Source organism: Pezoporus flaviventris, unplaced genomic scaffold, assembly GCF_033815535.1.
Source record: "Pezoporus flaviventris isolate CSIRO_AGI_PZ_B2104156 unplaced genomic scaffold, CSIRO_AGI_Pfla_v1 ptg000002l, whole genome shotgun sequence".
Taxonomy (NCBI): domain Eukaryota; kingdom Metazoa; phylum Chordata; class Aves; order Psittaciformes; family Psittacidae; genus Pezoporus; species Pezoporus flaviventris.
In genome coordinates this window covers 77,838,849-77,864,975 of record NW_026892550.1, presented here as the reverse complement: position 1 = coordinate 77,864,975, position 26,127 = coordinate 77,838,849, and the positions used below count along the sequence as shown (strand labels likewise).

General features: G+C 40.6%; 1 protein-coding gene across 8 annotated transcripts in view; it reads left to right on the top strand.

The window, feature by feature from the left end:
• The window catches only part of SOX5 (SRY-box transcription factor 5), a 645,963-nt gene that overhangs the window by 268,590 nt on the left and 351,246 nt on the right, over window positions 1-26,127 (top strand). The window contains exons 1-2 of one of the 8 annotated variants that reach the window (XM_061444591.1): window positions 21,557-21,574; window positions 24,962-25,129. The exons of 6 other annotated variants lie outside the window; for them this stretch is intronic. The gene's annotated coding sequence lies outside the window, so the exon portion shown is untranslated. Of the gene's footprint in view, window positions 1-21,556; window positions 21,575-23,354; window positions 23,372-24,961; window positions 25,130-26,127 lie in introns of those variants that run through there. One more of the 8 variants, XM_061444592.1, reaches the window with a different exon arrangement.

Sequence of the window (26,127 nt, the reverse complement as noted above, 5' to 3'; positions counted from 1 at the left end):
TACTCTTCACTTAACACACAGTTACAGTCTGAATTTGGACGAAGAAAAAATAGTGCTTACATAAAGATGTCTTTAAAAGTAGAGCACCTCCTTACAGAAATTAGCTCTTTCTTTTAATTGCATATCAGTGCTTGAATCTGGTGTGGATTTCTGAAGTAATGGGAGGCTTTGATGTTTTATTAAATATTTTTTAAAAGGTGGGACTTTCTGAGAATTAAGCATGCATATTGTATTTTGTGTACCAGGAGCATGATAATTTCTTTCCCATTACCAGTACTCAAGGAGCATAATTTGGGACCGGGTTTTATTTTATAGTTTAGTTTTAACACTTGATGTGCAATAGCTGTTTTTCAAAGGGATTAACTTAATGAAAGTAAAAAAAGGAGATTCTCAATATAAAAGAAAAGGATACATTTTCCTCTGTCTCCCCTCTCCACCTCCACACACCCCACACCCCACACCTCCCCAGAGTAAGAAAATCCATCCTACAGGTTGCACCTTTAGGTAGAATGGAAAATCTTAAAGTTTCAGTCATTTCTCCGCAAAGGATATCTGCATAGCAGGATCTCTTGATGTCTCATCAGTTGATCCTCTGTCCATAGAATATGGCTGAAAATTTCAAGAGGATTTGTTTTGTGGTTTTCATTGTTTGTTTTGTTGTTTTGTTTTTAATAATTTGGTACTTGTTAATCACATCCGGGACAGAAATAGTCACTTAAGCTTTCCGTTGTGAGAAGATGAACATGTGAGGTTACAAACAGGCACTTTCCTACCCTGCGCTTGTCTTGCAATGCCTTTGGATGATGGGCTCCATTACTCCATCTCCATCTGTTTCATTCTCTGGTTTTATGCAGACTGGGAATAACTGTTGGATATCTGCAAGTGAAGAGGTATTTGCTGCTGTTTTCCTTTTATTGCTGTGGTTGATAAAAAAAAAAAAAAGAGGAAGTGGTTCTTCATTGTGCTGTTCATGGTTGCTACAGCTTAGAGTAGCAATGAGAATTCAGCTGAAGACTGATTCAAATTTTGAATGAATCTTTGGGCTAAGTGTATCTGCGTCTCTCAAATACATAGGTGGAGGGGACTGTTACTCTGAGAGTTTGAACTGAATTGGAAGTGTGTGAGGCTACCCATAAAATCATTCCCCATGTAGAGTTTACTGCATTGAAAGAGAAGTAGGATGACAGCTTGTTCTGCAAACAACATATGAATGAAAGGAGGAGGTATTCTCACTCTACCTAGACACCAGTTTGAATATTTTGATAACAGAGTGGAGTCAGTGAAGTCATTTTAGGGGCAGATGATGCTGAGCTGGAAAACAAGGGTCTCTAATCCGCCAAGCTTTTCAGTAAACTGCACTTCAAGAAAATGTGCCTGCAGGTGCAACAGAGTTTGAACCTGATTGCTCTGTTATTCTCTCCAGAAAACTGGCTTTGAGTATTTTCACTGTCTTATTAGCTTTCTTTCCTGATTGGCATAATCTAAAAATGCTGCCTGAAGGGTAAAGAGGAGGTTTGGGCTGGGAGGTTATGAGGAGGAAATATGCTATTTTAGTCACCCCACCAATTTTTATCACCCTGTAAGCACTTCTAACTTAAAAAAGAAAAAAGAAAAAAACAAACAAAAACAAAACCCAAGGATTGAGTGTTTTGGGTGAAAATGCTCAAGGAATGCTAGGCAAACTGATTAATGCAGATGAGTTTGCCTCTTGTACCAGAAGATAAGGGTTTTTGTGAAAGGAATTACAGGACCAGGCAGGGTCATATACGTAAGATCTGTGCACGTGCTGCTTATGCTGGTTTTTTGCTCTTTACCCTGTACTTTGAAGAAAAAAAGAAATGGCTTGAGTGGAAGATGGTGGTTTTTTACTATTTCTAACTTACTGGCTGGTTAGAACTCCTCAGGCTGAGAAACCCTGTGAGCATCCAAATGAAATGGTCCTGCCATATAAATACAGCTGGGGAACCGCAGAGTAAGGCCCAGAGACTTGATCCAATATTCAGCAAGACATGTTTTGCACCACTCAGAGGATCGGGAAGGCCAGTTTGTGTCCCATGGGGCCTGCGCAGGTGTAATTAGAGAGGCAAAAAGCACAGCTTGTTACTGAGGAACTGGAGGCCATCTACTAACTGAGATTATTTTCTTTTTCTTTTTTTCTGTCCATGTCATCTCCAAGACTATAAAAGATGGTTCAAAATCAGAAGGGGAAAGAAAGAAGTCTTGAAAGCTTCAGAGCTCTGGCACGAAATTTTCAGTCACATTTTGCTGGATATTTCAGTTCCTGTATGTGGGACAGGAAAAACCAAGCAAAAACATTCCTCTGTAGCCCTGTTTGAGGGAATATGGTGTTTACCACTTCTGATGAGTGCTGCCTATCTTGAATGAAAGGGGAGGCAAAAAAGCAGTGGCTGCATAGTTCTGCATGCTCTATCTTATCGTCGTTATAGACAGGTCACTAGTGGCAAATATTCACAGGATATTATTGCTTAATGTCTCTAAATCAAACAAGGCTGTGTCATAGCAATGAGCTAAGAGGACAATTTCAAATCCAAGTAAAGCTGGAGGTTTGGTTTAGATAAGAAGCTGATACTGCTGCAATCGCAGAACTGGTTTGGAGCTGAAAAAAAGCAGAATTTTTGCCTCGGACTGAATGAAGGTTTTCAGGACTAACAGTTTTAATTAAATTTCTGCTGTTTCAGCAAGAGTTTTAATGGAAGGAACATTTTTTTTCTCCTCGTCTATGCAAGTGCTGGAAAACGAACCCATTCTGGTCCCGGATATAGTCCACATTTGATAGGCTAATAAGGAATTTGTATATTGGGAACTCTAGTGTAAACCCGTGATTTAATTCTGTGTCAGTCTGTGGGGTGTGGGCTGTGGGCAGGATAACAGTTTTCTGCGGTTATGTTTCAAGAACTTGCCAGACACTATTTCTAGTAAAATGTTCTATGTACCAGTGGGCTTGATTTGTCCATGGAGTCATCAGAGATACTTCTGAAAATGAAACTATCCAGCAGCCACTTTTCATCAAGCTGCTGGAGGTTTATTTTGTATTGCAGCTTCACTTACCCTGCTTTTAGCTCAGGAGAGCCTACTCCTTAAGGTAAATAAAGTACCAGTCCTAAAGCAAATGTCCACAGCCAAAATGAACATCCAGGCATTCACTGGATCCCTTTTTGTACTAGTACCTCAGAGGAAAAAAAAAGTTTAGGTTATCATGGAGAGCTTAACTGTGGTATTGCAAATTTGGCCACAATAAAAAATACCAAAGCAGTTTTGTTGTTATTGTTTGTTTGGGCTTGGTTTTGTTTCTTAAAGGCACTCTGTCCCTGGAGAAGCCTGTTTCTGAGTGATCCCCAGGTCTGATTCTTTTTGAAGGTTCAAAATCTATTTACTGTTTGACTGAAGTTCACCGAAGAACCCACATTTTGGGCTTCTTTCTTTGAACTGATGAGAGCCTTCTGAAGACTGCTCATCACACCTGGAAACCAGACAAATTTCCCTCCTCTGTGCTGGAAACTCCTGTACTTTTGGCTTCTCTCCCATTCTGCATTTAATTATTTTGAATTCCAGCACACCAAACCAAGTTTAACTGCTACTTTCCTGCAAGTATACTTTATTCTCCAGCTCTCTTGCTGCCTAGCCTGTCGTGGTCTGCAAGTGAGCAGCAGCAGTGTGACAGCGAAGAAGGTTTGTTAAATTAAGACCCTCTTAGTCCCAAAGGAAAAGGGTTACTCACTCTTCCATAGATGAAAAATGACCTCTTCCTCTCCCTTTGCCCCTGAGGGATATTTTCCTGATATAACAACATGAAAACTTGGCAGGCTGCATGTGTTAGATGACACTGTATGTTGATGAAGAACATTTCTGTGATATCTCAGCAGGGGCAGACAAGATGGTATTTGGAGAACAAGAAGAAAAGAAGAGAGAAGAAGAAAAGAAATTGGATGGGGGGTAGAAGTACAAGAGTCATGCAGGCTGCTGGTTATAACTCGTAACCTGCCAAGACCCACATGCGTGACATGGGCCTTTAAAAATGTGTGACAAATACCTCAAATGAGGGACAGGACACCAAAGTGCAGGGAGACAAAAAGCTTTGATTAAATGTGGAATTTGAGGCCTTAGAATATACATAAATTGTAATCTTGGCCTACATTTTTTGTATTTCTGATGTCCATAAGCTTACAGGATTAAAATGTGAGAGTGACAGCATGAGGGGAATGGAGGTAAATTGTTATTCTGAATTATTTATTTGTTAGGAAATGGTGTTTGGGTACAACCAAGGATCAAATCCATTTGTGTGAAGCAATATACACTCACAAGCTGGAGGGGGGGGGAATGCAGCAGTCACTGCTACAGAGACAAGATAATCAAAACCACAGTTAAACAGAATTGGATATAAAGTCAGGGGTATACTTCATAGTGAGGGGAGAGCTGTATGGCTCTCCTACTAGTAGAAAATAATGCTGCTGACAGCAAATGCTATTGAGATAATGGAATTTCTTTCTTCCTTTTTTTTTGTGGAGGGATGAATGAGAGATTGAAAGGAATATTCAGATTTTAGTATCTATTTAACCAGTTAGATTCACTCATGGCACAGGCCTGTTTATGTTAGATTTCACCTGTCATTTTTTTCCTTCCCCCCATCTCCCGGGCTTGTGTATCTACAGATCTTTCTGTCAGTCAGGTCCAATATACTGCATCAATCTGACTGCTAAGAAAACGTGTGTTTATGTACATGGGGAGAAGGCATTATCTCCCCAAGACATGGAGTAGAGGTGGACAGTTATCTAACTGTAACTTTGGGTTGCGCATCCCTTTTAAATCTCTTCCATTGTATTTTTAAGGGAAATCATCAAAGCAAGTGGCAACAGAGTAAGATGAACTCTCTGGTATAAAAGTGGCACAGTGAATATTAGTTTGTTGTGAAGGCTGGCTTGGGGAGTTATTGCCCACCGAATTGTGGTGCCGGGCAGTGGGTTTTGCGTGTCCCCTGCTGCCCATGGACGTAGCACAGCTGGAAGGTGGGATTGTGTTAATGCTCATTTTATTTATGAAAATACCCATCTCTAGTTGTTATAAAGCAGTCACCCCAAACGCTGACAGTTCAGCTCTGGGCTTTGGGACTCATCTCACCCACATTTGTGCAGGAGCATGTCCCTTGCAGGAGCAGTTCAAGATGCAGATTAAGGAGTTATATCACTAAGTGAAAGGGGGAGGAAAAACTCCAGATGCAGTTCATGTGAATTTCGCAAGTTGAAGAAACCACTTTTTGCTAATAGTTGCTTTTACAGATGTTGATAAAGGATTTTGTCCTGTGAGGCCCCTTCTAACCTGGGTAAGCAATTGGAAGTTGAGGTTTACACATTAGGATTTTCCCCAAATTCGTGACATCTATCAAGTGTTTTTGACATGATAATGGCAAATTGAGTTTTATTTTAAGTGCGGTTGAAAACCAGATGAACTCTTGCTATCCAACTACATCTGTTGTTTACTCCTTCCAGAATGAATATGGCAGTTCCTGATGCTGAAACAGCTGGAAATCTTGCATTCACTTATTTTCCTTGAGATGGAGTGTGTCCTGTGGGTTTACCTGGTGACACTGCTTATGAACTATTTATTTAAGATGGCTAGCTATTAAAAAAAGATACTCAGTGCAAGACTTCCAGTACCACTTATTTGCCAGCCTGAACATCCAGAGTACATACCTTGATAATTTTTACCAAAATTTTCTAAGTGGTTTCCATTTTTGGAAGTGGTGAATATTTCTAATGCCAGTAGTTTTCTATAGGAGACAATTGGGAGCTTTCTAACCAAACCACCTCATCTTGACACAAAGAAGCACAATAGGAGCTTGGTACCACTTCAGAATAAGTAACTGAAATAATTTGCAGATGCAGGAGAGTAAAATATGTAGTGCATTTCAACCCTGAACTTTTTGTTTTGATAATATCATTTTAGGTGATTTGGGTTTTTTTCCCTCTCTGACATGACAAACACTGGTATAATTTGCTGTTGCAAATAATATAATGTGTTCATTCCAGTTGTGCAGTGGTTGAGAATGTGGGATCAAGGTGGGGGAACAGAAGTAGAGTGGCATAAACATTTAAAAGTCCACAGGGGTGAAGAAAGGCATCTTTTGTCTGCCTGGTTCCAGCAGAACTTCTTGCTTGTGCTTCTGAAGATAGCCTGAGAAGATTAGAATAGGCTCAGCTGGGGCAAGACAAAGGGAGACTGTAAAACAGGATCAAGCCTGTTTGCTTAGCAGAGCTCTCCGTCTTCCTGTTGACAGATGTAGCTGGTGCAGTATCAGACCTTGCAGGCTCCTCCTCTGGATTGTCAAGTGACAATGGTTGTAGTAGTAAATGACAGTGTAAAGTACTCCATGAATCCTTTATTTGTTTGGCAGTTGTAGCCTGGGATGGGGATTTAATATTGAATGGACTCCAGATTGTCTAAATTGCAATCACAGTGTTTGTTTAAGCAGTCTGTGGGGACTGCTAAAGCATGTTAACTTTTGCTTCCATCCTTTTCATGCTGCAAAGTATTGAGGTAGGAATAAAGGATGAAGGGGATTGGAAAGGGAAAGTTAGTGCTATAAAAACATGAGAATGCTAGCAGTTCTCCTTAGCTACCAAGGAATCATCAAGATTTTCAGGTCACTGAATTAACATGTAATATGATGGACAAAAGCTTGCTGTCTTACCTAAATAAGAGCTTTTCCTTTTGGTGGTGCACTAATCTGTCACAGAGTACATGCCACTATCTCAGCTCAGTTAAGTTGCTTTCAATGCCAGATCACAGCTTGTAATGTCAGCAAATAATAGCGTGTACAGTAATTTGTACTTTGATAGCGTTGTGGCACTTAAACAAAAAAACCAAAAACCAATACAGGAAATAAAGCAAAGCAAGGGATTATGCACTGAAGACATCAAAAATTGCAAAAAAAAAAAGTCAGCTTTCCTTTGATTCCTATTTCAAAATATTAAGGAAAACTCGTTGCCCTTTAGGTACAAAAAGTACCCTGAATTTAGCCTTGCAACTAAATGACCCAGGAAGGTTAGGAAAAAAACAGCCAGATGTAATGAATCCTAACTATAGAAAAAAAAAGTGTTATTATGAATTCTGGGACAGGGAAGGGTTTTCTTTAACAGAAAGGGCCCTTTATTTCATACCATGGCTCAAGACACACTGTCACGTTGGAAGTGCTAACAACCGCATTCAGTAACAGGTCACTGCTTGTTCAGTCAATAAAGACCCTTTCTTGCTCCATGTTTTGCAGGATTCTAAGCTTCAGGTATCTTTGAAGGAAATGTAAACAATTATATGTGGCTCTGTGTTTGCACAATCTGATAGAGAGGACTTTAATAACCTTGATACCACATCTGGAACGCAATCCATCTTTACTGCATCAAGATCCTCTGGAGCTCCTCTCTAATCTTGCTATCCAATACAGCTGCTTTTCCCCAACCACATGCTGCTCTGCAGCTTCTGTCTCAAAAAAAGCCCTCCAGTTCACTACACTGAACACAGTTCCTCATCATGTCCATCTGAGGCAGGATGGATAAGGTGTGAAAATAACTTTTTTTCCCAAATAATATGTGATAGTTGAGACTTTAACCTTGGCAAAGGGCATGCATGCAGCTTGTCTGAAGATATCAGAGTCCTCCCCAGCAAGCTGGGGGTTTTTCAGGTACATCCTCTCACTTCCAGAGGCATGGGCATACAAGACTGGTCTGTATTCACTGCCAGCAAGGAGAGAATGCTCTTATTTTCAGGAGCTTTTTTTTCTCCGAGCACTTTGTTTTCCCTTAAAGCAATCATCCTTTTCAAAGCTAATGGAATTTTTCAGTGGAGGAAGAGGTTAGTAGTAATGACTTGATGTCTCAAGTGGGATAAGGACCTTAATGTTTTCCAAGGAAATCTTGACTATACAAGTTTTGCTGATCCTATGCAGTTTGTGTGGAAAATACAAAAGCACCCAGAGGTGATTTTGTATAGAGTTCTGTCTTTTATTTAAAACCAAGGAATGTTTTAATTCTTAGTTTCAGAATGACTTTTTTCTTTTTCATTTAATGTGCACAACTATAAAGTGTCAGTTACTGTACTTCTCTGTGTCTGTGTATATAAATATCTAATAAATAAAACCCCCAAACTGCCCAAATGAGATGTTTTTTAAGGGTTTGATATTCATAAATCAATAGTCACATCATCCAGATTTTTAGTAGGCTATGGTAGCCTCTGCTCCAAGAAACTGAGACCCTAGTTCAGAGAAATGGCCCCTCTGTGCGTAAACATTTAACTATCGTCCTGTACGCATACATTTAAGCACATCCTGAAGTGCCCTCTCCATTCGGAGACTAAGAGGAGGTAATCAGTCTTAGTAGGTGGATGTAAAATCTGGAAATATAGCACAGACTGCGCTTGAAGTTTGGTGGTTGATGTTACTGCGACAGCATCAGTACCGTTAATTCCCGAGTTGCCATCTTTTACTCTAAAAACTCTGAAATAGCTCAATTTAATGACAGACCAGAGCTTTTATTTATAATCACATTCTACATGCTTTCAGAATTATACATCTCCAGTACTTAAGCAAGGATTAAGTCAACTCTAATGTCTGATTATTTGTTTTTGTAATTACTATTGCTATTGTATATATGGAAAGCTGACAACCAGTATGAAGTATTTTTGAGGTGTGCACCCTCCCTGCTCTGACATCCAAATTAGTCTTCTCTTCCCTCCCTCCTCCCTTTTTCTTTTTTGCTGTGATGTCCTTTACTCAAATGAATGGGAAGAACAAATCCTCCCATTCTCTAGCACAGATCGTCTTTCCCTCCAAACACATGGTTCAAGGATACAATGAGTAGGCCATCCCCATTCATTCCTTCAATCCCATGGCAACACTTGTGAGCAGGAAAAAAAAATCCCTACCAACTCCAGCAGTAATTTTTTATCCCCAAAAGTAACTGATGTAAATGGGAAAAGGTTGCTTCTGTGTACAGTTATTCACTAACCCTGTGCATTGTTTGCACATGGATAGTGGCTCTCTGCTTCCATGTCTTCCCTGGTCACTGCAGTGCCTCATCTCCATCCCAACCAAGGGCAGTGTAGGTGTTGGGACTTAGGGTGGCTGTTCAGCTGAAGTCTGCAGTTTGGTAATCACTTGATGTACACCTTAGTTCTGCTCAAGAGTCTATTTGTGCACAATTGGATCATGCTGGCTGAACGGACTGCTCTTCAGCTCATCTATGTTTTGCTAGCAGCTGTTTTCACAAACGTGAGAAACAACTGCTTTTAAGGTGCCTATATAACATGGGGCTCTCTCTGGAAAAGGTATGCTATTAGGGTATATGAAAGTGCATCTTACTCAGTATGTGGGGACGATATTACTCTGTTATTGCCAATAGTGGGATATGTGGTATGATACCAATTTTAGATTAAGAACGTACCTAGTGTGTTCAGCAGCAGAGTGATTTTAGGTAATGTTCAGTGCTAAGATCCTGAGTCAGCAAAAGACATAAGCCCTGTCTTGGCTTGCACTGTAGTCAAACTAAGTGTGCATTTGTGCGCTTTGCTGGTCACAAATAACTAAATTACTCTGACTTTTATGTGGTTTTGGTGTCTTCCTTTTATTTTTTGTTTTTAACTGATATGTTAAGTGTTGAGGAAAAGAGAGAATAGTGCCAGCTATGACTTTTTTAATGTACAGATGATTGACTCAGTAGACCACAAACACTTTGGGGCTGTTACAATCCAGTGCATTAAAGCCTGCTCAGGGATGGAGGGATGCTATATTTCCCACATTGCTGATACAGTGGCTCTATTGTGTTGGAGTGGCTGTTGCGCATGTGTATCGTTTCCATCTGTCTGCTGAAACTTCTTAGGAAACTTGTGATGAGAACTAGTTTCCGGGTTTGTGCAGCAGCCGGATTTGAAATACTTGCTTCAGAAATTCATAGAAGAGCACGAATCACAAGACTATAAAAAACAGCATCTCTACTACATAAGTCAGCCCCGACCTTCCCTATCCCACCCCTTCACACACACACACACACACACACACACACACACAGTGTATTTTATTGAAATATTAATAAAAGTATATCTGGTTCATTTTAAGAGTAGCCTAACATTTATAACACTTTTAATAATAATAGTAGTGTTTCAAATATTGTTTGTATAATTTCTTTTGGATAACGCATTTGTCCTTGTTACTGTAAGTGAATATAAGGAGCTGTAGAGATCAATGCAGAGCCAGAAGGAACTGTCATCTGAGCTGTACATTGTTCCTGCCTAATCTCCTCCTTACAACAGGCCATAAAACTTCAGATTATAATTTTATCATCAAACTTAGAACTGTTCTGTCAGTTCCAATATATATATGAGTAGTCCATTGCATAGAAAAAAAATATGGTTTATAGCACTATGAAAAGGATTGGAGTGGTAGATTGTGAATAGTATCTTGCATGTTATTTAGGGAGAAAATAATATATGTTTTAAGCTGACCTTTGGCAAAGCCTATTGCCTGATTTGGAACTGCAATTTTCAGCTTTTATTTTTTTGTTTTACTTCTCCCTTGCAGTGTCAGCTTTGGAAACATTCAATCAATATAAACCTATCACAGGGGTTAAAAGGAATAAACAACCTACTAGTCTTTCAGCATTGAGAGGGTGGGTTGTGACAGTTATGGAATTAATGACTCAAACATCCTATGGTTGGCTTCTGGTTAAAAGAAAAAAAGAAAGAAAAAAAGAAAATGGCAAATCCTGATTTACAAGATGATCTTCATCATTCTTATACCTGAATACAGAAGAACAATAAAACTTGCTCTTACAAGTGTGTTCTGAACAGGAACCAACCATACGAATTTGAGGGGCACTATCATTTTAGGGGAGGATCAGAATGCTATAATGAAAAATTAGATGAGTTTGAGGAACAGGGGGATTAACAGTCAGATAAAATTTCATAGCATAAACAACAAGGTCATTTGGTTAAGGACTAATGACAAGAATGTTTGCTATACCTTGTCACCTCCTCCCTTCCTCAGAGTGAGGAGGGAAGACCTGGACATTTAGGTGATCATAGGATTACTCTGAAACATTAAATGTGACAATGTGCAAAAGACAACATGAGTGCAGGATGTGTCAGGTCTGCTATCTCCAGCAGAAGGGGAAGAATGCCATCGTACAAAGCATGTAGGATGTTGTGTACAGGTCCGTTTATGTGTGTTTAAAGAGATCAATTTAAACTGGAACACATTGCAGAATAACCACCAAAAAAATTATCTGGGGAACAGAGTCTGTTTAATGAAAAAGAACAAAGGGTTTGATTTGTTTAACCTCACAAGATCAAGTAGTTACCAGATATATACATCCAGAAAGAGAAGAACAATTTAAGCTAAGGGGTAAGAAAAAAGATGTTCATACTTACAGTGATTAAATCTAGGGGGGGAAATTAGAAATCATCTACAGGTAGACCATATCTCTTTTGAAGAGAAGTGCCCCAAAACAGTTCCCTACAGAGGTCTTACCAGTGATGAGCAGAGTGAAAGATTTTCTTTGTGTATCTTCATGCATACATATTCCAGTGTGATGCTGGCCATTTTCACAACATCATCATGTTGTTGACTTGCAATTAACTGTAATGCCCAGATCCTTTCCCAAAGAAGTGCTTCCTTATCAGTTGCTCCCAATCCTGCATTGATGCAGTTAACTGTTCTACCTAATTATAGTTACATCTTCTTGTCCCAGTTGCATCCTTTTTAAGCTGCTCCTCCAATTTTCAAGATCATTTTGAATTTCAGTTCTGTCTTCCTACTTGCCATCTCTGTCAGTTTGATGCTATCTGTAGATTTCATAAGAACAGTCTTTATTCCGTTGTCCAAGTTGTGAAGTTATTGAGTAGCACCAGATTTAGGGCAGATCCTTGCAGAACGCCATCCTACATATTTTTTTATTTTAGTAATGAACTATTAATAAGGTTTTCTTTGTAATAATGTATTGTTTTCCTATCTACCCTATTATAGTTCCATCAAGGCCATCTCTCTTGAAAATCATATAGTTTACTTATGTGAAGGTAGTGTCAGAAAGTTTCAAAAACTGAACCACAATCCAAGTATGCAAACTACTACTTCTGGTGCTCTGCACAGAACTATAAGTAACAGAAAGAAATGGGATTCATTTAGCAAGATATTTTCTTGAATGATCAACACTGATGTGTATTATTTATCTCCTTGTTATCACTCATTCTTAGAAAAAGTCTATTTTTTTCCCCTAGGTTTTCTGGGTATTGAAGGTAAACTGAAGTTTGTAATCCCCCCCAATTTTAATTTCTTTCGAGCCAGATACTGTTTTGTTCTTTTCAACCCATACTTCCCCTGCCTTTTAATAAGTTTCATGCTAACTGCTCCAGAATGGTTTCAGTTGCTTGCACAAATGCCTTACAGTAAATGCCATCAGGTACAGCTGTTTGCACGTGGCTTAAATATCCTGAATCGACTCAAATTGCCTTGATCTTGCCTGCAAATATTTTATTTCATTAGAGTATTTTAGCATAATCAAAATTTTCTTATAGAAATATTTGATTTAGTGAAGATTATTTTTCTGTCAAAAAAAGCATAATAGACAGTTCCTGAACATTCCTAACTAAGAAACATGGATTGATTTCAGCTTCTGAGCAATTAATGTTTTAGCTCTATAAAAAATATTTCTGATATTAATGCACTAATGCATACTACTTTCCTAGTAAAACATGTTTAGGAAATAGATGGCGGAATATTGAACAATGTACTATTCACCATCAGGATCTTTTCACTACATCTTCTGAACAGTGCTGTCTAACTGGTGTTGCCCCAGACCTGATCTGGTGAAACACCTCCTAAGACTAAGTAAGTCATCTTCCTATATTTGGTCTCTGAGCTGAGACTTTCAGAGTTAAGGTCAACTACAATTATTTGTAAAGGTGATTTTTACAGTGTTACTTCAGTTCCTAGTGGGTGTGTGTTATGATCACCAGCTCCTATCCCATTATTCAGTCTGTTTTGATCTTCAGTATGTTTAAACAGTTGGACAAAGTAATGCACATCCTATAATCAATCCTTGTAGACACCCATCCTCAATCTTTTTGTGGTGAAAATAAATTCAGAGATTTAAAAATAAGTAGATAAAAAGTAGCTTCCTGAAGAAAGGTTTCAAGGGCTTTTTATTGTTGCTGCTCTTCTTAGATGACCATGTATTCCCAGTGAAGGAGACTATAACTGGTCATTGAGAGTTTAAAGCTGAGATGATCAACATTTTGGATTGGATAGCACAGAGAGGCTGAATATTGTCCTGGCTGGCCGTTGCGAGGTGATAGTATTGATTTCTGTTCAAAGTACACATGGATGCCTACAGATGTATTCTGTGTCCCATTAGGTTCTGAATGCGCTTTTAATTCTTGGTAAGTAGCAGTGCAGTGAGTAGGCCGGCTTTGCTCTGGTTTGTTTGTTTTAAACGTAAGTAGAAATAATGCTCTGTGTGTCCATTTAAATGAATTGACCTTTTGTTAGAGCGAAGGTTGTGTTACTTGTTATGGAGTAACTCCATTTACCCATGGAAATAGGTGCAAAACAAGGATTATATCAGGCTACTGCAAAACTGAGAGGTAGGTCGGATTTAATGGCAACATCAGTCATTAACCCTTTTACAGCAGCTGCCTAGGGAAATCCTTGTGGATGAAAGTTGCATTGCATTCTCTTACCTAGCTCTGCTGAGATGTGAAAAAAGTGAGCCTAATGCATGTACTCTGTCTAGCAGAGTTTACTTAGGAGCTCTGCAAGGAGACAAACATAGACCTTTTCTTTTTCTTTTCACATAATATGAATCAATTAAGGCTGCTAAGTTTTAGGCTTTTACCATTGCTCATGGTCCTGCTGCTTTTCCACTGCTGTGCCAAGACAGTGGGGATTAGGTATGGGGTGGCCAAAGGCACAAAACGGGAATCATAATGTTAAAGTATGTTGCCTTTTCTGAATATAAAAATGAACAGTTTCTTGAACTTGCAATTATAACAGAAAAGGAGCTACATTTTTTGCAAACTGTTGGGATTTCCATGCTTCCATGCGATTTGCACAGCAGCAATAATAAATCTGAGTGGTTATGAGGACATGAATTTAAAAAGCAAAGTGATTGTTCATTTCAAAATGACGGTACCTCTTAAAAATAGATAGTTGCAAAGAAATAATAGCTAAAGTGAAAGGTATTTTAAAGTACTATCTGAATGATGACTTTTCTACAGCACAGAAGCAGGCATGATCTCTGTCCCCAAAAGCCTGCATATTTTGCACAACAGAATTAAACAGTTTCTTAGGGTTAGGTCAGAGCTGAGGGCTTGACCGAGGAGCACTCTAAATCAGTATCGTCTTGAATTAAGATGCTAAAATTAGAAGCCTGAACTACATCCTTTGTTGAGTGGGAAAGCATGTCCTGTTCAGTCCCCAAATTCTGGTGCAAAGCTGGTTTCACATTTCTTTGTTCTGCTGTTCTTGCCGTGTTAAGTGGCAACATTACAATACATGGAAACTAAAAGCATTGATTGTAAGTTGTAGGAAAAGAGAGGTTTTTTGTAAGCACTCCCACCCATCTGGAACTTGCTGCTCCCTTATAATCAGTCACAGATTGTTAAATAAAGTAGACTTTACTTCACCCTGAACTCTTGCTTTATTCTTCTGTGAGTAGTCCAAAATAAGTATTGGATCCCTTAATTAGAAATGAATAACCAATTGGCTTGCATTACCTACTGGCCTTCGGAGGTCTGTAGCCACTTTTCTATTTCTTTCTGATCATATTGTATTTAATGAAGGGGTTTGTTGGCCAGCTTCCACATAGGATGCTTGCATTCTTGGTGACTGCAGTTAGTGTTTTTATTTATAATCTGTGCAGTGCTGCTTTAAATATTTTATTATTCAAAATGCAAATTATCTCCTTTAGCTTCCCTTTGTGGACGAACCTGTTTGCTTGACTTTCTGTATGTGTGTCATCTTTCCAACTGACATGTAGCAGTGTGGGATCTCACATTTGGATACTTCTCACTTGGCGCTGTGCTCATCCTTCCACTTACATTTTGAAGAGTAATTTCATATTTTCTTCTCTATCATTTTGTTTGCCAGCATGGATGAGAGCCATTCCTGGAAGGGGGTGTGCATCAGAGCTGGCACTGAGCGAACCACTGGCATAGGGAAGAGAAGCTGTTCCTGTGTCAAGAAGGCTGGGCATGTCTAGGTTGTGCCGCCTATTCCACTTTCAGCTCATTGCCAAAATTCTGTGTGCTCCCTTATGCCAAGACCTATTGAGAGAGAGACTGTCTGTGAGTGTGTGAATTTATAGATATTTAATTAATAATCGAGCAGATCATTTCCCCAGTAATTGCTTTACCTAGGGTGAGGGAAGAAATGGAAGGTATGCATGTATGTCACATACTTTACCCTCGACAATAACCTTGAGTTGATTTCCAACCTGAGCGTGACAGGTGAGGCTTGTTTGTTTGTTTGTTTTTGCTCTGGTTTTTGTTTGGATGAAAATTTGGGAGGAGTTGTTTATTTTGCTTAATTGACGCAACACAGGGTTCTTCCAAACCAGCCCCCTCATCAGAAATTTTTGTATGAGAAGCCTACTGTAATAAGGATTTATTGTGCATAGCTCTGTTAATGTAACATGTTGGTGAGAGTGTGCCACAGATACTCCTCTACATTTGAGCTGAACATGAATCTTTCAGTCCTAGCTGGTGAGCCATGACTGTTTAGTTTGAGTTAAAGCAGCTTGTGTTTCTAGCTGTAGCTCTTTGTTAGTCATTACAAATGTTAGTCATTACAGTGGCTAAAACCAGACTCTGTTTTTTGGCCCTGCTACAAGAAGGTGAGTCAGACTAAGGCATTTGTTAGATGAATTTGCTGAACCTGCTGATTTTTTTCTGAAATGACGGCATTGGCTCCAGCCCTGGTGAGTTGGACAGGTGCTGCACACCCTCCTCCCAGCTGAGAGCCACAGCATTGAGTGGTGGCCCTTGCTGAGGAGGCCTAGAGACAAGGGATCTAGGAGGGGATCTTAAAGAGGTATCATGTAGCTGGGACCTGAGCACATTCCAGACAAAGTTAACTTACTGTCTGAATTACTTGAGGAAGCAATGATCTTCTGAACGCTTCATCTGCTGTCCTCAGTTGTCCTTTCACCATTCAGAAGTGGCTGATTTTTTTCTTGTGGTATTTTTAGGTAAACTTCAAAATAGTTATATAGTTTGATGTCACCATTATCCTTTGAGTTATTTAAGCATCCATCATACAGAAGACTCAATCTCCATATTGTCACAAGAATTTTTGCCATTTTAGCACCCCTGAAGTCCAGGGAGATGAGCACAGACTCTTCTCTTGTTCTTGGCCTAGCTGCCGTAACTCTTGAGATTTCTGTGCAGGATTTAGCTGCTCGGCTAGCACCATGTCAGCTGCCTGTAATTACTGTTGAGGTAAATACTGTTGAGGTATGAGTGTCCTTCCATCACCCCAAAACTCACCAGAGCTCCAAGAACAAGGCGTAGGAGGAAGCATGGCCATTTTATTGAGTGCAGTGTGTATGCTCAGCAGTGTGCTTGCTTTTCAGACTGGGGACACTGGGAAAAGCACAGGAAAGAAGGACTCCCACAGAACCCATCCAGACCTCAAGGCCAAGTGAGCAAACAGCAGATAAGAGGTGGACTGTGAAACAAACACATTTTGCAGAACCTCAAAGTGATTTTGAACAGTTGTAGTCTAGTCATTGACTCATCCCCTCCTCCCCCTTTTCACTTTTCCTGCCACTACATGAACAGCATGTGAAAGCACTGAAAGAAAATAAGAATCTTAAACTCATAAACATACCTGCCTCCCATCTGGCACTCATCCCAGCAGCCTGGTGATCTCCTTAGTTGTCCAGCAGATAGTTGAAAAATAAGAGTCCTGTGAAGATTAACATGTCACCATATCCCTGCCAGATGGCGGTGAGTAAAACATGGGCAAATTGCATTGGCTCTGCTTCCATCATGACAATCACAACAGAAACACTACAGTGTTGCAACATCGCTATTTTTTAAGCTAGGAAAATGAAGGGACTGTAAAGTAGGGCAATCGTGGAATGCTAAACACCACTTAAACCTAACTGCAGTGAAGTAAGTAGACTCTGAAGGGTACAAAGCACCGTTGAGGACAACCGACAGGTTTTAGCCTCTTACTCTGAGAGTATGGGGTTGAACTTCAGGAATATGGCGCTAAGCATACTTGCCTCACCACTCCATTGATAAACTCTTGCCAACTATAATTCTGTTTTTAATCAATTTTTCACTAAATGTCCATTCTTAATTTGAGAAGCTTTTGAGTCTTCAGGCCTCAGCAAAAGAGAACAGAACTGGATCATAAGGCTTGACCATGTGTTCTTAAGCCAAGACACCAAGAAACTCCCTGTTTCATAAGGATAATGAATTTGGGGTAATAATGGCATAGAAAAGAGAGACACTTCAGCAAGCAGTAGGAAGTCAGGCTGTTGCTAGTGCTAGTGCTGCAGCAAAACAGTACCTGGACACCTCAGTTAAACAGTAGCACCCCAAAAAGTAAAGGACAATCTCTGCTCTACCAACTTCATCATGTAATGGTACAATTCAGTGCTCAACTGAGCCAATGTAATAACCTCCTACTGCTGAAAGGGGAAGCCCTACTCCTCCCTGCTTGCAGTCGCTTGGTCCCATGCTTTTTCTTGTACCAGTTATGACATTTTTCAGATCCTTCTCTGAGCTTTGACTAAGTAGAGATATTTGAATTACTGTGTGCACAATCTGTGTGTTTCTGGAATGAGGGGCAAGAGCCATCTCCTCAGACACCACCTTCCAGCTGGTACAGAAAACCATTTTCCCTTACATGAGAGGAAGCTGGCTGGCTGCATGTGGGAGCCTGATGTGATGCTCAGGAAGCAGAGGTCCCAACCTCTTGTTGCTCAGGATCTTGTCTGTGCAGATCAGAACATCATGGGGCAAAGCAGTGTCTTTCTGTACCACACAGAGACCACCAGCACTTGGTGCAGATATGTGGTACTGACGCAGTAATGTGCCTTAGTGTTTGGCATAGCAAAAGGCTACTGTGAGGGAGCTTGTACCACATTTTGGTATTGACTTAACAGTGCTGTTAATGCCTATTCAGGTTGTTTGAAGAGCCATCCTTCCCTTCTCCTGCCAGGCCCTGAGCCCTATTCTGAACAATTTGTTTTGGCTGGTATCACCAAAAAGTCATAAAAACATCAGAACTTGAGGAGTTACCCAGAGATGTTTCAGCCTCTCTTGTTTTGCCAGTTAGCAGCTAATTTGTGACTGCTGGCTTTCAGCAGGCATTTTAATTCCTTCTGAACCACCATGGGTAAAAAAGGCTGTGAGGGGTGACTTTGTCAGAAGTGTCTTACAAGACAAAATTTTAAATCAGGCGAGGATAAAGAATTCACTCTGAAAAATGTACTTATTCTAGTGTTTGGGTGTGTTTTAGTCAAAAGTACCCATTACCCTTGTGCTTCTGTGAAGCTGTGAACAACTTACTTCAGTCCAATTTCAAGGATAAAAGCAAGTAAGTGGGCAGGCTGAAGCTACATTCCCTGCTCAGAGTAAACGCTCTGCAGGCTGGGATGCTGGCAAGGTGCGTGCCTCTGCTGGCTGGAGAATTATCTTTGTTTGTTGCTTTGGATTCATTTTAGGTCAGGTATATGGGGAGAGAAGGGGTTTTTTTAGCCCTTTGATGAGTCAAAAAGCAGTTTGGCAGCTGCAAGGCTGTTCTGCTCTTGGGTAGCTGGAATGCCATGGGTTTCAGCAGAGCTGCAATGCCTAGCACAGATCCTGCCACACCTTTTTTAAGTTAATTTACTATGTACTCAGTGATACCAGGCAAAGATTTACAAATCCTTCTACAAGCATCAGAGGAACTCAGACGTAATTCATTTAAAAATTTATGTTTGGTTTTCAGCAATTATATGTTTGTTTGCATTTAGTTTGCTTTCCTCTTAACCATGGATGTATTTCATATTTCTATGCTGCTTTTTCTGCTGAGTGACCAGAGAAAGACTGAAAATCTTCAGGAGTATTTTTTAAATTCTTGTATCAATTTTGGTAGTTGTTTTTCCCCTTGAATTCATGATCTAAATTAACCTGGCAATGTCATGCTTCAATTGATAACATTAGCATTACTAGCTTGGCTTCAATACATATCCAAGAGTTACTCGATAGCAGCAGTTCAGCTTATTGCTGGCTGAAGGAAAACAGGGGATCTCCTCCAAACCAAAACTTTTTTAAATCACTTCTGAATTTCTTACCATTTCTCTCTCTCCCCTCTGCCTTTTCTTTTCTCTTCATGCCCTGAAGCCTTACCCCCTTCTCTCACCATTGCTCTTAAATATGGCTGTTCCCCTCAGGCTTTGACCTTGGGCAGGCAGTAAGCGCAAAGCAGTGTTATTTGGAGTGAAGTAACACCAGTAGTCAGGAAGGAACAAGGTAGTTCAGGCCAGATAAAATAAATCTCGCATTTCCTGTCAAGAAACTGGGCCAAAAGCAATGATGAGAGACAGAGGGGGCAAACCACGCAGCTCAAAACTAGAGACATATGGGTTAGAAACAACCGCAACCCTCACTTAAAAACAGAAAACAAAAAGCAAAAGCATTGGATGAAAGAGAAATAATACCAGCTCCTCGGCAATCAAAACTCCACGACATGGGGTCTAGCCAGCTTCCAAGCCCATCTTGTGTGGCACAAGCAGATTCTGAATTACCTGCTACTGTACAAGATGCTAGTTGTCCTTTGGTTAATTTATTTAACTGATGGTTTGTGTTGCATATTAGAGAGCTGATCTTGCTCTGACTTGTTTCTTCACCAGACTCCCTTCCAGACTCAAGGAGACACGCTGATTAGGAGTTTTGCTACTTCTGTTGTGCTTTAGTAACTCTCCAGCTGGTTTGCATAGCAGTGAAAATTTCAAAATCATGTAGGTTTTGTACTGCAACTCCCTTATCCCAACAATCAGCTGTTCATCCAGCACTGCTGGTGCAAGTGAATATTAACAAGTATATGACTGAAGGGTTCAGGACTGGTCCCCAAACCAGTTTTGAGCATGTGTTTATTTATAGAAGAAGGTCTGTAGTACACAGCCCAGCTACAGAGTTAGGATTTGAAGGAGTTTTTTATTTTCTTCCTGGGAAAGATCTTGTGTGTGTAGAGAGTGATGTCATCTGAGGAGCATCCCAACAAGGCAGAAAGCAAGGGTGGCAGCTGGAGAGATTTGGGATGGTTCCCATGGGGGTCAGTGTTGGATCCTGATCAGTGTGGGAGACTGAACCAAAAGCAACACAACGGGTGGTGTAAGAATGTTTAAACAGACCTATCACTGTTCATCTTCAAAGTACTGTGTAAAGATTAACTAATTAGATTGGTTTTCCTCCTTCTTAGGAAGAGTTTGAAAACTAGTGGCCAGGAAACAACTGGGATATGATTTATTTAAGTGCTGAAATGCTTTGTATAAAGTCCCTCACAGGAGCCCATTAGGAAAATGCAGTTACTTTAGGATGTAAAAGAAGTCCTTTGCGGCAAAGAGAGAGGAAGCAAAAAGCAGTCAGGTTTGTTATGGACAAAGGTAATATTTGAGCATCTCAGTCAAGAGTGCTGACAGTTCAAAATGGGTCTTGACAACATACTGGAGAGGCAAAATTTCCTACCATGAAACATGTTTGGATGAGTTCAGTGGGGCGGGGGGGGGGGGGGATATTTGTGAATCACTCTGGGAGAATTTGTGTTTTCAGGAGTAAAGTTGAATGGGTGCAGAGGAGACTGGCAGGATGGATCTGCAGGATGGATCTGCAGGATGGAGCTCCTTCTCCTGTGCTCCTAGAAGGATGTTAGGCATCATCCTAAAAAGAGCATATTGTGAACCTGTCTTCAGATTAAAAAAATAATAAAAGATTAAAGCCGCCAGAAGGCAGCATGAAAGGACACAAAAGGGGCTTTTTGACCTTAGGCTAGAAATAAGGAGGAGCAGTGCGTGAACGTGTAGTGTATGAGTCTTTGTGCTCTGTTGTCCTCTGTGGAGGCAGTGAGCGTGCCCCGTGGGGGGGCAGCATGTTCCCGGGGATGCTCATGGAGCTGCCCCTCACCTGAGCAGCCCAAGAAGGGAGAATGCAGAAGGGCTTGTGCACAGTGGAGTCCCACCACAGCCTGTCGTGTGGGCTTGCCTGTGCAGACAAGCCCAGGGTTTGATCATCGCTGAAGTGAACATCCTGACAGAAAGCTTAACTGATCTGACACAAAACTGTAGCCACAGAGTTGTCTAGCAGGATATCAAATAGCAATATATTCAACCAGTGAACCACTGTGTTAGAACAACACATCTTCAAAACAAACTGAGCACGCCCTGCAGGTATCCTTGTTTCTGGGTATTTCTGAAAGCTCTCCTACTCTCTTAACCCTTTCAGAAGCTGTACATCTAGTGCAGATGGAGAACTTGCACTGAGGCAATCCCTTTGCCTGGTTCAGTGTGATAACTGCATTGAGCTGGTAGGATTTTCTTTGCAGCTTTAACTTAATTGCCTGCTCATTTCCCACTGCTGCATGTTGTGAGCTGGGGGGGCAGGGGAAAGGAAGGGAGGTAATGCTTTAATGGGGAGTGATATGCAAATGCCAGGCATGGTATTTGTACTTCTGGAAAGTTCTTTGCCATGTATGAAGTATAACATAAAAAAGGTTCAGTAATGATAACTGAAGGTTAACACTCAAAATGAATGCTAACACTAAAAAATGAGGATGTTAACATTATTGTGTCATTAGAATGAACCAACTAAAGAACCATTGGACAACGGGTTTATAGCTTCTTTTAGGAAGAGACTAATCCAAGTTACCAGCTGAAGCTGTAGGTAGGTCAGAGAAATTTGCATCTACAATGGGACCTTTAATTCTTAGAGCTTGTGGACATCAAGATCTGCACTAAGGCCAATTTTTAGCTAAAACCTGAATTTAACTCAGACCCCACTCATTTGGGATTGAGTTAGCTTGTGGCTGACTAGCATGTATATATGTGTGCTGTAGAAGGGCTTGAGGACAAAATTATCACACCATGTAGCCTCATCTAAGTTATGTACCTAAATTAGGAGCCAAAGCTGCCTGTGCACTCAATAGAAACAGGCAGGCTTACCCAAAGGGGGCTTCAGTGTTGTCATGTTAGGAACCTCTGTTGACTCTATAAATGGTTAGATGCCTGAAGTTAGGTGGTATGAATACCCTCTTGAGTGCCTGATGAGTGAGTTTTGTCTTTTGAGTTCAGTTTTCAAAGTACCCAAAACAATGTGAGAAACTCTAGGCTTGCAGTGGAACCAGGAACTGAAGAATCTGAAGCGCAAGATTTCCTCTGAGTGAAAAAAAAAAAAGAAGACCTTGGATAATGACCTTGAATTTCAGTGTTCCTTATAGCAGAGTTCAACACACATTCCTGATCAAATTCAGGATTAAATTCTCATTTTGAATGTGCCCATCTGTTAATATATTAACTTGTTAAATATCAGAATTTTCCAGGTTTCCTGGCAAGTCATGCTCAGGATGAAGTCTTTCCAACTGTGTGTATTCAAGAATGTGTTTATATATATGGGTATATACAAACACACATGCTCTAGGCAGTGTGTAGGTGAGAATGTTGTTACAAAGAAAGATTCTTCCAAATTATTTATTGCAAGAGACAGTAGCACTCCCCTGCATTTAGACTGCCTCAGTGAATTCTGAAATATCCTGTTGGACCATAAAGCCATAATGTTTGCTCTGCCTTAGGCATTTTCAAAATTTATTAGTGAAAAAAATGCCAGGTTTCAGAAGTACAATTTTGTCATGCCATGGGGCTCTGTTCAAACCTGGTGGTGATACAAGGCTATGAAACTCACCATTTCACTTTCATTGTCTAGGAAGTGTGTCACAGTATCACAACATGGGCGAGACCGGGGTGTCTCAGGGAGCTGAGCTCAGCTGGTACCAAATCACCTCCACTCATGAAACGCATACTGAATTAGGCACCCTTGGACCTTCCAGAGCAGCTGTAGCAGGATTGCAGTTATGTGCTCTCCCAGCCTCCTCCCTGGACGTGTGCTTTTCCCTTCCTCTCTCTCCCAAGGCTGGCATTGGCTGGAGTTTCCTCAGCAGTGTAGCTGGGAAATGGGAAAAAGTGGTGAGGTCTCCTGGCTGCAGACCAGACAATACCTTATTTTCTGCAGACTCCAGCTCATACCCAGAAGCTCAAACAGTTGACTTCTGTGCTGAGGGGAAGAGGCTAAACCTTCCCAGGGAGGTGTGATTTGGAAAGCTTCAGTGGTTGTATGTAATGTATTTAGTTTTCTTTTCCCCTCTCCCCACCTTTAGAAAAGGAGGAAAGTTCATGCAAAACCAGTGTTTAAAGCAAATTGCAAAGCCAAACATGGACAATTAAAGCCAAATTCAGGTTGTCCCTCCAATCACACTTCTGCCCTCTTGTGTGAATGCCCTGTGATACACTTCTGAACTGCAAGAACCTGGTCTAGTTTTCCATCTTCAGTACAGAGAATGGACACAACAGGATAGAATTAATGAGCAATTTGAATACTGGTATTTCCTAACTTTGAAATGCTTGACTTTAACCTTCCGTCCCCCCACCACACAATCCCCCCCCCCCCAATGTTTTTGGAATGTACGCTCTGTTGTTATTGATTTCAGAATAAACACTTCACAGAGATATTTCTGTCCCGTACAGCTTCTCTGAAGTTACTGTTTTCATCAAGGCTGAATTTGGCCTGTTACATCTAATGAATTGTATATTCCAAAATCAATATTAATAATGCCAGGTGCCTTTTTTAAATAGATTGTAGACACTCATATAGTCTGTGTAAAGTTCATATGAAATGATACTTCCCTATTCTTTATTCATCCTTTTGGTTAATAAATAATCCTTTAGCTTCTCAGAAGTTGGTTTCTGGGATCCTGTTGGACATCTGTATATGTCATTTAGGAAGCCATCACCAGTAAGTCTTTCTCTCTTCAAATTTTTGACAGAAAGCCCAGGGTTTTTAGGATTATTTGTTACTTCTTTTTGTGTTTGGGGTTTGTTGTTTGTTTGTTTTTTTTTTTTTTAAATGTATTTATAACCTGTTCTATTGGTGAGTTGCAGTTTATCACTTGGGAAGCTGTAAAGCAAAATGTTGTGGCATCGGTGAGGCACTGAGTAGGAAAACCAACCATCCACTTGCTGAGTATCTGCAATTCCTGTGAGGCACCATTTCATATGGGGGATATGAGTGACTCACAGAGGTTGGATGGACTCATAATTTCCATACTATAACACCGTTTGCTAGGATTTTCTGACTTTTGTATTTATCATTACAGGCAATGTTACACAATGTCAGAGAAAAAAAAAATCCAGCCTTCATAATGTGCTTTCCTGATTGTAAATGGGGCTGGATATCCTGTACTGAAATGTCAGGTTAGATCCTTTGTAAACTCTAAAGCCTGCTCTCAGAATAGAACACTTCTGGAGTGTATTAAATTGGTGTTAATTGAGAAACACATATGCCAATGACATTTTAAGCTACGCTAAATAAAACCAAACCTTTAGCAGGTCCCTATCACAGAGAGATCCTGAGATTTCACTGAACCTGCTGCTGCCGTCATCTTTTTTCCATCTATGCATATGTTGCTTTGCGATGATATATGGTAACTCCTGATGCAAATACCACTCATGCTGTTACAGCTTAAAAGGCCTAGAAATAGAATGCAAATACAATGTCTGTTTTTTTCTGTTCCACGTTATAAAAGCCTATGACCAACAATCTAAAGTTTGATTCATTTTCCCTGCAGTTTTCACACCAGCTGACTCCAAACCATACGTTTAGCGCTGCGAGTCATAAAAAATTCATCGTCTCTTTCTTTTTTTAGGGGGACTAATTCTGCAAGTGTCTCAGGGTTCTGCAGCTCCTGTTGCAGCAAAGCCATAGGTCAGCACCTCAGGAGGGGCCCCGTCCTCAGGCGACCCAGTGCCCAGTAGATTCACTGACTCCGCTTCCCCAACACAGCTCGCCCTTGTATCAGGTCCTAAGCATATTGGTAAAGTACACGTGCTTTATCTTAAGATAAATAAAGCCATTTGTAAAACGCAAAGCAAAATTGGGGTTGAAGTCCCAATTGTGTCAATATACTCATGGGATGTGGCAATATTTTCTTGCACATTTAATTTGTTACAGAAGAGAAAGGGCAGCCTGGAAGCTACCTAGGGCTGGGTCTCAGCAGCACTCTCCACACGGCAGCTCAGTGGAGCAGTGGTGAAATCCTAATGCAGCCACACAAACTCTCCCAAGCTGGCTTTGCAGACCGCTTTTGTTAGAGCAGCTGTCTTCTGGTTAGGGCAAGAGGATGAGAGCCGTTTATGAAGAGTCTGGTACCATTAAGTTGGCATGATATAGCTACAAGTAAAACTCTCACGGGCAGCGCACTGATTTCCAAGTGACAAAGACCACTACTGCTTTGCCACTCAGTAACTTTTTGTCTTTGATCAAAACAAACAAAAAAAAAAAAACAAACCGATTTTTTTCGTCAAATAGCTTGTGCAGCATTTTGGGTTTGTTGGGTTTGTATTGCCACTCCTTGGAAGTGTTCAAGGCCAGGCTGGATGGGGCTTTGAGCAACCTGGTCTAGTGGAAAGTGTCCTTGCCTGTGGCAGAGGCATTGGAACTACATGATCTTTAAGGTCAGTTCCAACCCAAATCATTCTGTGCTTCTATGACTCCCTGCTTTTATGAGCAAAACTGGACACTAAATCCTTGAAAGAAATTTGGTGTATGTAAAACCCAGACCTATAGATGCCTGTCTCCTAAGTGAAGGGGAACAGAGGTCTCTTTCCTTATTGCTTCCTCAGGTGTAGTAACAGGAGGTATCCAGTGTCTGCCTCATGCACTGCTTGAAGGAGCAGTGAGGGGGATGCTCCTCTCAGAATGGGTGTTAAGCTGTTACAAAGTCCACTTTATCTTCCTGTGGCCCCCAGTAAATATTGATTTCTTTACAGTTTCAGAAGTTCTTACACTTCTGGTGTTTCAGATAGAGCCTTG